The 13,889-nt window shown below is 48.1% G+C and overlaps 1 protein-coding gene across 2 annotated transcripts in view; it reads left to right on the top strand.

Moving 5' to 3' along the window:
• LINGO1 (leucine rich repeat and Ig domain containing 1) overlaps positions 1-11,857 on the top strand; it is a 206,509-nt gene extending 194,652 nt beyond the window's left edge. Inside the window, exons 7-10 of one of the 2 annotated variants that reach the window (XR_014779356.1) lie at positions 4,528-4,756; positions 4,838-5,074; positions 10,612-10,656; positions 11,334-11,857. The gene's annotated coding sequence lies outside the window, so the exon portion shown is untranslated. Of the gene's footprint in view, positions 1-4,527; positions 4,757-4,837; positions 7,190-10,611; positions 10,657-11,333 lie in introns of those variants that run through there. The other variant, XR_014779357.1, reaches the window with a different exon arrangement.
• Positions 11,858-13,889: the final 2,032 nt, after the last annotated feature.

Here is a 13,889-nt window from a genome sequence, read left to right as displayed (position 1 = left end):
AGTCTGGTCTACAGAGAGAGTCCAGGACAGCCAGGGCTACAGAGAGAAACCCTGTCTCGGAAAGAAAAAACAAAACAAAACAAAAAGGAAAGGAAAGGAACATTGACTGCTCCTAGATATGGTGGGGTAGTCTGGGAGAGTCCGTGGTGGACAGGACCTGAGTGGCAGGAGGTCGGGTGGGGGTGGGGGGAGAGGGAGAAGGGAGAGAGGGGAGCCAAATGCCGCAGCCAGGAGGCCCAAAAGAGAGTCAACAAAGTGGCCAGTTAACCAAAATGGTTGGCTTATATAGGGAAGGGCAGCCAGGGGAAGGGAGCAGGTATGCCAGCCAGGAGGGCCCTGTAAGAGGTTGGGGCTGCGGGATGCAGGGAGAACCTGGCAGGCAGCCAGGTTTACTTCAACATGTTAAATAGGCACCTCAGCCATTTGTCCTGGTTTGAAACCTTACAGCTACCACATTATCATGGACAAAAGACCTCTTTACTCCCAGTGTCCTGGGAAGGAACATAGGATTACAGTGAGATGCTAAGCACCATTGCTGAAAGATCTGCCAGTCTTTGGAGCCAGCAAGATGACTGGGTGAATCAAGACACTTGCAGAGAAAGCAGTCCCCCGGGGAAAGCAGTCCCATCACCCAAACCCGTGTAAAGTTGGAAGGAGAACCAACTCTACAAAGTGTGCTCTGACCTTCATGCCCACTGTGCCATATGCCACCGCCTTCCCCAACAACAACAACAATAGTTTTTTTAAAATATTTTTGTTTATTATATTTTTTACTTACACATTTATATTAATACGCATAAATAAAATAAACTGCATACAGCAAGAAGAACCACGAAACAATCAGGAATTGTATAAATGTTACTTTCGTAGTGATTTGGCTATTTGTATTTGGCAAACCAACAATAGTTTTTTGGTCACAGGGTTTTATCCTGTGGCCCTGACTGGCCTCGAACTCACAGATATCTGCCTGCCTCTGCCTCCAGAGTGCGGGGATTAAAGGTGTGTGACACCACGCCCAGCAATAATACATTTTATAGGAGGGGGACTTTTTTTTTTAATCTCCAGTCTTCCCTCTCCCAAGTTGGAAACCCCCACCTGTGTGTGAGAGAGGTCTCCGCGGGAGGCATCTCCGGACTTTGTTCCCTGTTCCACGCTTCTCCAAACGCCTCAACTTCAGCTCCCAGTTTCGAACCAAATCGCTATGACCCCTATTTCAAAGTCCTACAAGACACATTCTGATTGGCTGAATTTAGTCAGGTGGTATCAATCTGGCCAAACAGCTAAGGCTAGGTAGGGGGCCAATGGAAAACTAGCAGCCCCTCCCTGTCAGGGTAGAAAGGGCTGGGGAGTTCTCTCTGCTTCAACCCTTTAGTCTCCCAGAGAGCACTGGCCTCAGAAAGGCCCACAGTGTCCACGTGAACCTGACGCCGTGGTAGGACAAATGTCCCTGAAGCACTGATCCTCGGCGAGTGATCGAGGAAGAGAGTGGAGATCTCAGCCGTGGATTCATCTGGTTCTGCCAGCAGGGCCTAGTGGCTGCTGAGGGACTAGCAGGGGTGACCCTCACCCTCAGGCACCAGCTGCAGGCCCGATCTGCATCCTGTCCAGATATTTCCAGTAAATAAACATTGACGCTTTTGATATCATGTTAATTTCACAGGCGGCTGCTCTGCTGACAGCTTCCACACTCTGCCAGCGCCTCTTGTCAGCTTTTTATTCTCACCGGCGGACAGCCGCCGGCTCACAGGCCACCCCACGTACAGACATAAAAACAAATGCCTTGCTGCCAAACATGGCAGCCCAGGCCTGTGATCTCCACACTCGGGAAGCTGAGGCAGGAGGCTTGCTGTGAGTTTAAAACCAGCTTAGGCTACAGAGTTAAAACTGTCTCGAATATTAAAAATAAATAAATAAGTAAATAAATAAATAAGGAGGGGGAAGAAAGGAAACAGAACACTCAAAACTGTGAGGAACTGAGCACCAGTACCCAGGTGGTGGAGAAGCATCCCTATATTGGGGCTCTGACATCTCCTGAGAACCAGGGTCAGGCTACAGGGTTTAGCAGTGTGGGCTTGGTTCTGCCTCTACTTTTCTAGGCCTTGGTTTTCACACCTGTGAAATAGGAATAATATTTCAGCACTTCTTGGGCCCCTGCCCAAAAGCCCAGGCAGCTCCTGCCTCTCAAAACCTCTCTATGAGCTACCCAGAAAGCCCACTGTAGTGACTGCCTAGCTCTGCGTTCTGAAAAGCCCTAGGAGGCGGTTCAGGCAGAGATTTCACACCACTATGTAGAAGGCAAAGCTGAGTTTTTACTGCAGATAGTGATTGGCTCAATGCCACAGCAGGAAACAGGAGCAGAAGCAAGGCAGGACAGAGTCGTCCCCTGTGCCGGCTCCCCCCCCCCCCCCCATCCCTTCAGCACGGCCAGCTTCGTAAAACAGTATCATATGGCCAGAGGAATGGGCAGTTGGAGCTTCCTACCTTGTCCTGAGCCTAGCTCAGCCAGGCCCATGGATATGTGGTGTGTGTGTGTGTGTGTGTGTGTGTCGTGTGTGTGTTTTCATGCATAGTAATGAGATTTCATGCATATGCATGAATTATTCTATTCCAGGCTGAGCCTGATACCACTTCTGGCATCTCTTTTCTGTGCTCTCAGTTCTGTGAGGACTGTCATCCAGGCTTCCTGGGTTTCCCCCAAACTTCTGACACTGCCTTACCTGTGGCAGCAATGGGAGATGGGAGTTGAAAAGCAGACAGCCCTGAAAATGACTGTAGCTTAGTTCCAAGTGTGTCCCCGGTGACCACATTTCAACACTGACCCCATGAATAGAGGCTTCACCAGTTCTAAAGGGGTGCCTGGAGGCTCTGCAGCCCAGGGGTGGTGATAGAGGCAGAGGACAGCACCTCAGCCTCTGACCATGCCCAGGGAGGCTCAGATGGCTATCTCTTGTGGGGGCGGGGCCTGCAGGCGCCTGCATACTAGCTCACACCCACGCACTCCTGGCGCCCGCCCCACTCCAGCTCAATAAAGACTCGTTAATGGCCTAAAGTGAGTTAGAGTCATTAACACTGTTATCAAAGGCGTCGGTGGCGGCCCCAGAGCTCAGGATCCAGCTCTGAGTCTGTGGAGCTGCAGCAAGACCTTCGCTGCCCTGAGCCCCAGGCTGCTCACTCAGGACTCAAGTGCGATTGCTTCCACCCCTAAAGCTTTCCCATCGCTTGGCCAACATCATTCCCCACTCTGAGGTCAGTGTTCGAATCCTCTCCACCCAACTCCCTCCCCAACTGGTGGGCCCCGCACACACCCGCCTATGCAGGAGGACTCTGGATTTCAAGTGCAGTTCTGTTCTGTCTCCAACAAGCTGGGAGAGTGGTCAGTGACAGAGCACTAGCTGACCCAGCACTATTTCTTAGATATGACCTTGTAACAAGCTGGCCTCAAACTCTGTATAGCCAAGGACGACCTTGACTTTCTGACCCCCCTGCTTTCACCTCCTGAGTATAGAGATTACAGTCATACACTAGCACACTGGGCTTATGCACTGCCAGAGACCAAACCCAGGGCTTCATGCACGCCGGGCAAGCACTCTACCAACTGGGCCACTGCCAGCTATATTCATGTTGAGCAAATAGTTGGACTAGATCTCTATCAGTGCTTTAAAAAAATGGTGGTTTTGAGATGGTTCAGCATAAAAAGATGCTTGCCTCCAAGCCAGAAGATCTGGACTCAGTCCCTGAGACCCACATGGGAGAAGGAGAGAACTAACTCTCAAAGCTTGGCCTCTGACCTGCACACACACACACACACACAGAGACACAGACACACAGAGACACAGGCACAGACACACAGACACACACACACACAGAGAGAGAGAGAGAGAGAGAGACAGACAGATAGACAGACACACACACAGAGAGAGAGAGAGACAGACAGACAGACAGACACATACACACACACACACACACACAGAGACAGACAGACAGACAGACACACACACACACACACACACACACAGAGACACAGGCACAGACACACAGACACACACACACAGAGAGACACAGACACACACAGAAACAGAGACACAGACACACACACACAGAGACACACACACAGAGACACAGACACATACAGACACACACACACACAGAGACACAGACACATACAGACACAGACACAAACACACATACACAGACACACACACACACACACACACACACACACACATGTCATGTACATAACTCCCCTATACGAACACAAAATGAATAAAGTATAATAATTTTAAAAACTTGTTACTGATTCTTTGTGAATTTCACATCATGCACCCCAGTCTCACTCATCCCCCCGCCCTTCCATACCCCACCTTCAACTCTACAGCCTCCACTCCAAAAGAAAACAAAAAGGAAAAAGAAAAAAACATCTCGCTGTGGAAGCTGTGGTGCGTCATCAAGTGTGACACAGAACACTCCTTTGTCCACACATCGTTATTTGCAAACGCTCATTGCAATGAGTCATGTGTCAGGTTCCAGGCTTCTGGCTGCTGCTGCACTATCAACACCGGAACCTCACCGGGACTCCTCACCGGGATATCCTGCTGCTGCCCTGCGTCATGGAGCTCCTGCAGCTTTGGACTTGCAGCACCGGCCCCTTCACGTGCTCCAGCAGGGCATAGATGTTGGGGTGGGCCAACTCAAGAGCCCCGGATCTGAGCCTGGGTGGGAGCTGTGCCACCAGGGCAAGCTCTCCGGCTTTGCCCAGGTGAGGGCCAGTATAGTGGGAGTTTTGGTTTCTTTTAAAACTCAGTTATGTTATGTAAACATGTTTTTGTTTTAATTCCAGGTCTGGGAACAACCTCAGATTGTTCACAGCAGCTGACTGTTCGCCTCTTGCGGGCTCTGATAGGGGCATGGTCTTTGCCAGATATAGATAGTTTAATTCTGAGGGCTCTGAGAGGGTATAAATGCCAGAGCCCAGAGAGGGATGGGGATGCTGGAAGGAAGAAGGCGACTGTTGCTCCCCCATGCTGTTCCTGGTTGTTGTAGTTTCATGAGAAGTTGGAGATATCCTGAAACAAAGGTTGGTCTTGCCCCAAGCAACCTGACAACCCTAACCAGCAGGAAGTAGTCAAAAGAGAACCATACTCCCTTCCCCCACTAAACTTCTTTCTCTCCTACCTAGTGTTGGGGTGTTGGAAGGGATTGGGGTGGAGAAGGGAGGTAGAAGCATATTAAAATAGGAAAAAAAAAATACACGCTAACAGGGTGGAGCCAGCTCTGTGCAGCCCTCGAACATCCATGTGGCCACAGGTGGCAGTCCAGACCAGGGACATGGGTCATGGACATCAATACAAAGCCCTGCCGCTTCAGGGCCTCAAACCCAGACATGGCCCTCGACAGTAGCATGGCCCAGGACATCACCAGGGCCGCAGGTGGCAGCATGGGTTATGCACTTTGAGCCGTTCCTCACCACTCTAGAGTCTCCAGTCTTGCCTCCCCTCATAGCCCACAAACCTTTCTACTTCTCTTTCTCTCCCATCTCTCCATCACGTACTTGCTCGTCGTAGTGGTGCCTGCCTGCACTGCACTGCATGGGGGTGGGGGTCGGGGGCTGCTCTGAGATGCCTTCTTTAAAGTGTTAAAGTCCTTTATGACAGGCAGATCTGGGTCCTGGGGTCCTCCTCAAACTAAGGCACCAGCCAAGGAGAATATAGGCAGTAAACTTCTAACCCCTACCAAGACCTAGCCGACGAACAGGATATTCTCCACTGTTGAGTGGAGAGTGAGATCTGACTCTCACACGAACTCTGGTGCCCCTTTTCTGACCACATCCCAGTGGATGGGGAGGCCTGGCGGCACTCAGAGGAAGGATAGCAAGTTACCAAGAAGAGACTCAATATTCTAAGAGCATATATAGGGGGAGGAGGTCTCCCTCAATCACAGACATAGGGGAGGGGAGAAGGGGGAAGTGGGAGGGAGGGAGGAATGGGAGGAAACAGGGGAAGGGCTAACAATCGAGATGTAATATGAATAAATTAATAAAAAAATAATGTTAGGACCTTGACATAACAGTGAAAAAAATAATAATAAAGTGTTAAAGTCACCCTTCCAGAGAGACTTCCCTAATCCCATCCCCCAGCTGAGCAGGTGGTCTCCTTCAGGAACCACCCAGGATGGAAGCTATATTTTGGACAAGTTAAAGTCTAGACAGGTAGCTCAGTTAGGAGGTCTTGGTGGACTGGGCTTGGTGGTGCACACATTTAAGCCCAGTGTTCAGGAAGCTGAGTTTGAGGCCATCCTGTTCTTCATAGTGAGCTCTAAGACAGCCAGGACTACATAGAGAGACCCCATCTCAAAACAAAAGAAAAAAGAAAGAAAAAGAGCAGTTAGTGCTCTTGCAGAGGACCCAGGTCCAGTTCCCAGCATCCATGCTAAACTGTTCACAGCCACCTTTAATTCCCGTTTCAGGGCTCTGAAGCCCTCTTGCCTTTGAGGCCATCTGCACACAAGCTCACACAGGCACACATGCAAACACATAATTTTAAAATAAATCTTTAAAAAAGAAAAGAAGGGGTTGTGAAGGAATCGTGTTAAGAAACAGTCAGACTCCATTTTGTTAGAAACAGCCCAACTCCATCCCGAAGACCACCAGCTCTAGGAAAGTTCCTTAGAAAAGGCCAAGCTGACCACAAGACTAGATAAAAATAATGTCTATGTTCTGAGGGAAATGTCTACACCTTCAGTTCCGGGAAAAACTCTCTACACTAGGTCAAGTCATCCATAAGCTATGTTTATGATTTGCATATCCTTATTAATCAGCAAAAATTCTCCAACTGCATATACAGCTGTGCGCGACACTCACCAATGCCCCCTCGACTTGCGGGTTTCACCCTTAAAATACACAATGTAGCAGCTTCCCCTCAGGGACATGGTTCAGATCCCGAACTGGCCTGAGCCCAGAAAATAGCTTTCATTTTAAGCTTCTGCATCTGAGGTGAGTTTTCTTGGCTTCCTCCCTGAAGCCAACAGTTGGAGAGATGGCTAGGTGGTTAAGAACAGTGCTTTTTCTTGCATAAGAGACACCTAAAACCCATATGACAGCTTACAATCATTTGTCACTCCACTTCCAGGGACTCTGACATCCCTAGGGCACCAGCCATGCCCACACATACATGCAGGCAAAAAGCACACATAAAATAAAAATAAACAAATATAACTTTTGATTTGTTTGTTTGTTCATTCATTTTTGAGACGGGGTTTCTCTAAGTATGGCTGCCCTAGAGCTCACTCTGTAGACCAGGCTGACCTTGAACACAGAAATCTCCATGCCTCTGCCTCCTGAGTGCTGGGGTTAAAAGCACGGGCCACCACTGCCAGAACCAAAGATAATTTTTTTAACTAAAGGAAAAAAAAACACCTCATTTCCCCATGATGATTTGTTGAGAATAAAATCGCCTCTGTCACCGGCAATCCAGCTGTCTGCTTAAATGTCTGCTCCCTACAGGCTGCCATCCCCATTAGGGAGGCCAGGTCTACAGCCCAGACACTCAGTACCCGATGGGAATTCCCAAAAGATGCGTGTGGGGTGCCAGGCACTGAGCCATCAGAACATTTACCCACAGGTGTGGACGCAGCCCCTGTGGCCTCCCAGCCTTGCTCCGTGCCTATAGAATCACTTAATTGTTTCAGATTTTCCCTCCTTCATTACAGCCCATTTAACAAATTATAAGTAAACAGAGGGAAGAGAGGCTGCAGCAAAGAGACGCTCGCAATGACGCTGCCAGTCGCTGCAGCTGCAGTGCTGGAGCTCAGCAGGCCAACGAGACCTCATCTATACCAAGCAAGTGGGTGCCATCTAGACTCTGAGTAGTTAGGGACACTGGCCACTCACCCAGGGCCCTTTATGGGTCTCTACTCAGACACCTCTCTGACCCTCTCAACCCCACCGCCATTAGACGTTCTACAGAGGAGCAGAAATGAGTTCTGGAAAGGCTAAGTGTGTCCTTCTGGAAAATGAGTCTGATTGCAAAGGCCGGGCCTCCAGCAAACTTGCCAGCTCCTGTCGGAGAGAGCCCTCCTCACCCCTGTACTTTGAAGTCTTGAAGTCTTTTGTGTCCTCCCTCTAGGCTCTGTATGAAAAGGCAGATGCCAAATAACCCATTCCTTTCACTTCACTACACATGCTGGAAGATACAGAGGGTAAGGAGGAATTACTGTGTGTGTGTGTGTGTGTGTGTGTGTGTGTGTGTGTGTGTGTGTGTGTGTGTGTAAGTCAGAGGACAACGTTGTGGAGTTGCTTCTCTCCTCCCACCTTTATGAGGGATCAAATTCAAATCATTAGGCTTGCACAGAGAGTGCCTCAACCCCTCGGAACCATCTCACAGGTCCTCTGAGTGTATAAGCTGGGTGTGTGGCAGCCCACACCTGCAAGTCTAGCACTCGGGAGGCCTGCCTAGTAGGACACGCCTAGTGGTGCATGCCCTTGGGGAGCCGAGGCAGAGGCAGACAGATCTCTGAGTGCAAGGCCAGCCTTGTTTACACAGGACAGCAAGAACTACATAGAGAGATGCTATCTAAATAAATAAAATTTTCATAAATAAATAAATAAATTTAAAAATAAAAAGAATTATAAAGGATACAGACACTAAGGTCAAAACATAAAACCTACTTTAAAAATAATATATATATATATATGAATATATATATATATATATATATATATATATATATATATATATGACACTCTGATTTCTAATCCCTCAAAGCCACAGTACCCTACACAGGGAGGCAGGATCCCTTGTTGGCTGAGGCTCTTTCTGTAGGCTTTAATCACTTTGGCTTCCATAGACAGGCTCTTTCATTCCCAGGAGAAGATCTGACACTGAAGACTCAATCCTCCAAACTATGGCTTCCCACCCAGGCTTAACTCCCTTTCCCACGCAGAACTCTTTTTCTTCCACAACCTGCATTGCTTTGAGGTCAAGGAGTGGGTGAGTTTCTGTCCACATCCTCCACCCCAAAGCTCCAGCAGCCGGAAGGGACGCTAGTATCTCTGGCCTCAGAACAGATGGTAAGAGACAGTACGAAGCCCAGAATGTCATCCTCAGGATGACACCCCCAGCTCATGGCTGAGTCCTGTGTCCTGTAGGAGGGTATGGTAGGATATAGGGGCCCCGGGCACACATCTGCCCTTGGAGCAGCAGGGACAGCAGCCTTCAGTGTGGCCATTCACTCATCCACTTAGCAAAGGTTTACTGAATACCTACCATGTGCCCAACAGTGTACATATCGTATTAGGTACTAGGGACACAATGAAAAACAGAATGGGCTGAAGCTCATGCCTGGGTCAGTCTTACAGCCTAGCAACAATCACAATAGCAACAGATACTTCCTGCCAAGTAAGTAGTCTGGGCTTTGCGGGCCACATGTCATCTTTGTTTTTGTGTATATTTAACTTCTTTATTTTCTTATAATCCCTTAAAGATTATAATAAGACTATTCTTATTCCTGAGCCACCCCCAAGCAGGTGGCTGGCTCATGTGACACTCGGGCTATAGTCCATCAGTCCCTAGTCTATTGCGATGCTCTCCAGTAGAAAAGCATCGTGGGACACCGAGTTCATGTTAAATTTCCAGCAGCTAGTTTATAAGAATCGAGTGAGATTAATTTTATAGACATAGGCTTCAGTGAGTGATCTTACTAAAATTAAATATGAGATCTTTTATTCACTTTCTAACACCAAGTCTTCATAATATGATGTGATTTTTATACTTACAGCATGTGGCAGTTCGGACCAGTCACATTTCCTATGACCAAACAGCCCCCTGTGGCCAATGGCCTCCATATTGGATAGCACAGGCTGTGTGGGAGAAACAGACAATAAATAAGATAAATAAGTCAGCTCTGGCAATATTTGATGATAATCGCTTGAGCTAAAGCTGACCCTATGGCAATATTTGAAAGTGATGAGAGCTATGAAAGAAGACAGAGTTGTGAGGGAGGGGAGCAAGGAGCTCTGGGTAGGCATCTCTCTCATCCTGGAGAGTTTCACTTAGGTCCAGGACCGCGCCCTCTCATATGTGTATATGGTGTATGGTGTGTGTGTGTGTGTGTGTGTGTGTGTGTGTGTGTGTGTGTGTGTGTACACACATGTGAAGCCCAGAGTTTACAAGTTTACAAAAGTGACTTCCTGGATTTCTCTCCACTTTATTTCCGGAGGCAGAGTTGCTCTTGCTCACTGGACCTGGAACTTGCACATTCTGCCTCGTGTAGCAGAAGGTCTCCACGTATGCTAGCTTTTATGCTTTTATGTGGGTTCTAGAAATCAGAACTCTGGACCTCACATTTGCATGGGAAGCTCTTTATCTATTGTGCCATCTACCCAGCCGGGGCCAAGGATATTTATTCTCATGCCAAGGGAAGTGGGAAAGTGATCCATGATGCCTTGAACCTTAGAGTAGACAAGAACTTGAAGGTTTGTTACCCCAAACCTAACCTGGATACGGGGTGCGCTCTCAACTCTTTGATGGGGTCTTCTTAGTCACCTCACTGATGAGGAAGTTATTGCACTAGACAATCTTGATTTTGCACCCTAGGGCGACATTTTTTTTCCCCTAGCAAAGTATACATAAAATTTACTATTGTGGCACAGATGTTATGGATGTAAACAATGGCTCTCTGCCTGGATTTAAGGCCCACTCCACTGGAGAAAACAAATGCCTGGTACTGTAAATCTGTCCAAGAACCCATGGTTGGGAAGCTTACAACCCACAGAACTAAACCTACTAAGATTATTACGCTAAATGGACATAATACTAAACTGCCTGTAAATTCATAGCTTCCTACCCTTTGATTAGTACAGCTCTCAGATACTATCTTAGTTTGGGCGTTATTGCTGTGAAGAGACACCATGACCATAGCAGCTCTTATAAAGGAAAACAGTTCACTGGGGCTGGCTTATAGGTTCAGAGGTTTAGTCCATCATCATCATGGCAGGAAGCATGGCGACGTGTGGGCAGACATGGTGCTGGAGAAGAAGCTGAGGGTTCTCCATCTGGATCTGCAGGCAGCAAGAAGAGACAGTGAGACACTTCGTGTGGCTTGAGCATCTGCTATCCTCAGAGCCTGCCCTCAGTGACACACTTTCTCCAACAAGGGCACACCTACTTCAACAAGGCCACATCTCCTAATAGTGCCCCTCCCTGTGAGCCTATGGGAGCCATTTTCATTAAACCACTACAGACATCAAAGTTGCTTTATACTGTGGATAGTGATTAACACAGACTCTCACATCTGATCAAAGGACAGAGAGTGAGTGGCAGTGGAATGCCCAGCCACAGGTGGGACACCTACATCACCTTCATAAAGGAAAATGGGGCAGAAAGATTCTAAGCCAAAGGCTGGGGACAACCACAGCAAAACAGTATCTTCTGGATATGACAGGAGTGTTACACATATACAACCACACAGCTGCAGCTGCCTGCGCAAGACCCACAAAATGTCAAGCTGGCCAACGTTTTAGCATGAAGGGGAAAAGGTGTCATGAGCGTCCACCCGAGCTGGGGAGCCATTGACAGATGATGGCGTCTGAAAAAGAAGCAGTCCATTTTCTTTAAGAATATGGCCCTGAGCTAGGCGGTGGTAGCATATACCTTTAATCTCAGCACTCAGGAGGCAGAGGCAGGTGGATCTCTGTGAGTTTGAGGCCAGCCTGGTCTCCAAAGAGAGTCCAGGACAACCAAAGCTATGCAGTGAAACCCTGTCTCAAACAAACGAACAAAAAAGAGTATGGCCCTGGTAGGTTGGCCAGTGAATGGCCCTACACCCAAGAGTATACAGCCAGCACAAATTTGCCTTGGCACGTAGAAGAAGAAGAAGAAGAAGAAGAAGAAGAAGAAGAAGAAGAAGAAGAAGAAGAGGAGGAGGAGGAGGAGGAGGAGGAGGAGGAGGAGGAGGAGGAGGAAGACACAAAGTTGGGAAAGAGTAGGAGATGAGGAGAGGATCTGGTGGGAGTTAGGAGGGAAGATTGAAGGATAAATATGATCCAAATAGAAAATTATCAAAGAATTAATAAAAAATACTACAAACATTTGCTATCTTAACTTTTTAGGTATACAAGTCAGCGCATTATCCTTATATTATTAACATTATATTTGTATTTAAAAACTATGTGCCGGGGCCAGGTGGATGGTTCAGTCATCAACAGCACTCGCTGAGCAAGCCTGAAGACATGAGTTTGATTTCTGGAAACTATGTGAAGGTGGAGGGAAAGAAACAACTCTACCATGTTTTTCTCTGACCTTCACATGTATATTCCCCCGACATACCCCATCATGCATACACATACACATGATAATAAATAAACCTGTATACTTTTAAAGGAAGACTATTTGCAAGTCAGACTTTTCCCATGGCTTCTGACTGCTTTGGCAGTGATGTTTAGAGTCCTCATCATTGTCTGTATGGCTCTATCAGTTAGGAAGCTTTTGCCTGTAAGTAACGAAATATCTAGTTGGTCCTGGCTTATTCAGTAAAGAAACAGCATGAATTCCAAAAAAAGGAGTGGGCCTCAGCGCCTATTGTTTTGGCAAAGATGTCCTTCCACATCTCACCGTTCGTCGATGAGGATTGGGTTACAAGCCCCTTCCTGACTCTGTCCCCCAATGCCTGTCAATTCCCAAACTACACTGTGAGGGAAGAGCAGGAAGAATGTGGCAATGCCCCAGTGTGACACCAATGGCCTCTTGTGATGGATTCTGTTTATACCTGCTCATTACCTCTCTGGTCCAGCCTCCTCTTTCTCAATAGTGTCTCTACCACCTTTGACTTGATTCTTCCTACATGCTGTTTCTTCTACTTGGAAGGCTGGCCCTCTCTATGCTATGGTCCTGCCTTTGCCTGCCTATCTTCTGGTTGGATATCATCTCAGCAGAAAGACCATACTTGGTCACCAGATAAGACTGAGGGTCCAGGAAGGGCAAACACACATAAGACTCACTTCCAGGACCTAGACAAGAACCGGTATTGGGCAGGCATCTAATTAATCCTGTTAAATAGGAATATGGGGTTTTTTTTTCAGTGTGGTGTCTTAGTGAGCTTGGATACAGAACAAAGTGCCCATGGTGCCCGGTGCTGCCCTTTGGAGAGCAGTGCTGAGCACAGGGAGTCCCCACGTCTGCCTCTGACCTTGGTCTGGTTGTGTACATGACCAGCGTTTGGAACAGTGTGTAAGCAGTAAGTACAGTAAGATGCTGGGAGCTGAGGCAGGAGAGTAAACCCCATGCGTTGTGGCCAAGGGCCAACTACTATTCTCCTTCTCAGGCTGAGTCTGTGAAGCCAGCAGAGCCCATGGAGGAGGGGTCGGGGAGGAGGGTCAGCCCCCTTCTATAAGGAGAGCTTGGATATGAGAGTGAGGCAGGGTCCAGCACGATTGAAATTCCATCAGGCACTTACAGGGCCTGCTCCCTGGAGCCTCTTGCCTTTGTTCCGTTTAATCAATATGTAATTAAACTGAAATCCCAGCTTAAGAATTTCCAGCGGTGCTAAGACCAGAATTTCAGAGGGTCTGGCCGAGCCAAGACTCCTGGATCTACCAGCTGTCAGTCCCTCACCAGCCTAGTTTACCCTGTCCTGCTGGCCCTCAAGGTCACCTTCCTCAGAAGGTCAGGCTTGTGTGGAGGAGGGAACATATGCTCACTCGAGACTGTATCCCTGTCCCTGGCCAACAGAGTCTGGTCACCCTCACGTGACAAGGGGAAACTGAGGATGGCAAGCTGTGACAGAAGAGGAACTCTGTCCTTTCTGCCAAGCTGTCCCCTCCTGCTTCTTCCCTCGAGGGCTTGGTTTGAATGAGCCAGGCGGGCAGGAGGCATTAGCTGTGTGTGTTGAGCACTGCC

Source organism: Acomys minous (assembly GCF_964271855.1).
Source record: "Acomys minous genome assembly, chromosome: 5".
NCBI classification, from domain to species: Eukaryota; Metazoa; Chordata; class Mammalia; order Rodentia; family Muridae; genus Acomys; species Acomys minous.
This window is presented reverse-complemented; position numbering and strand designations above follow the sequence as displayed.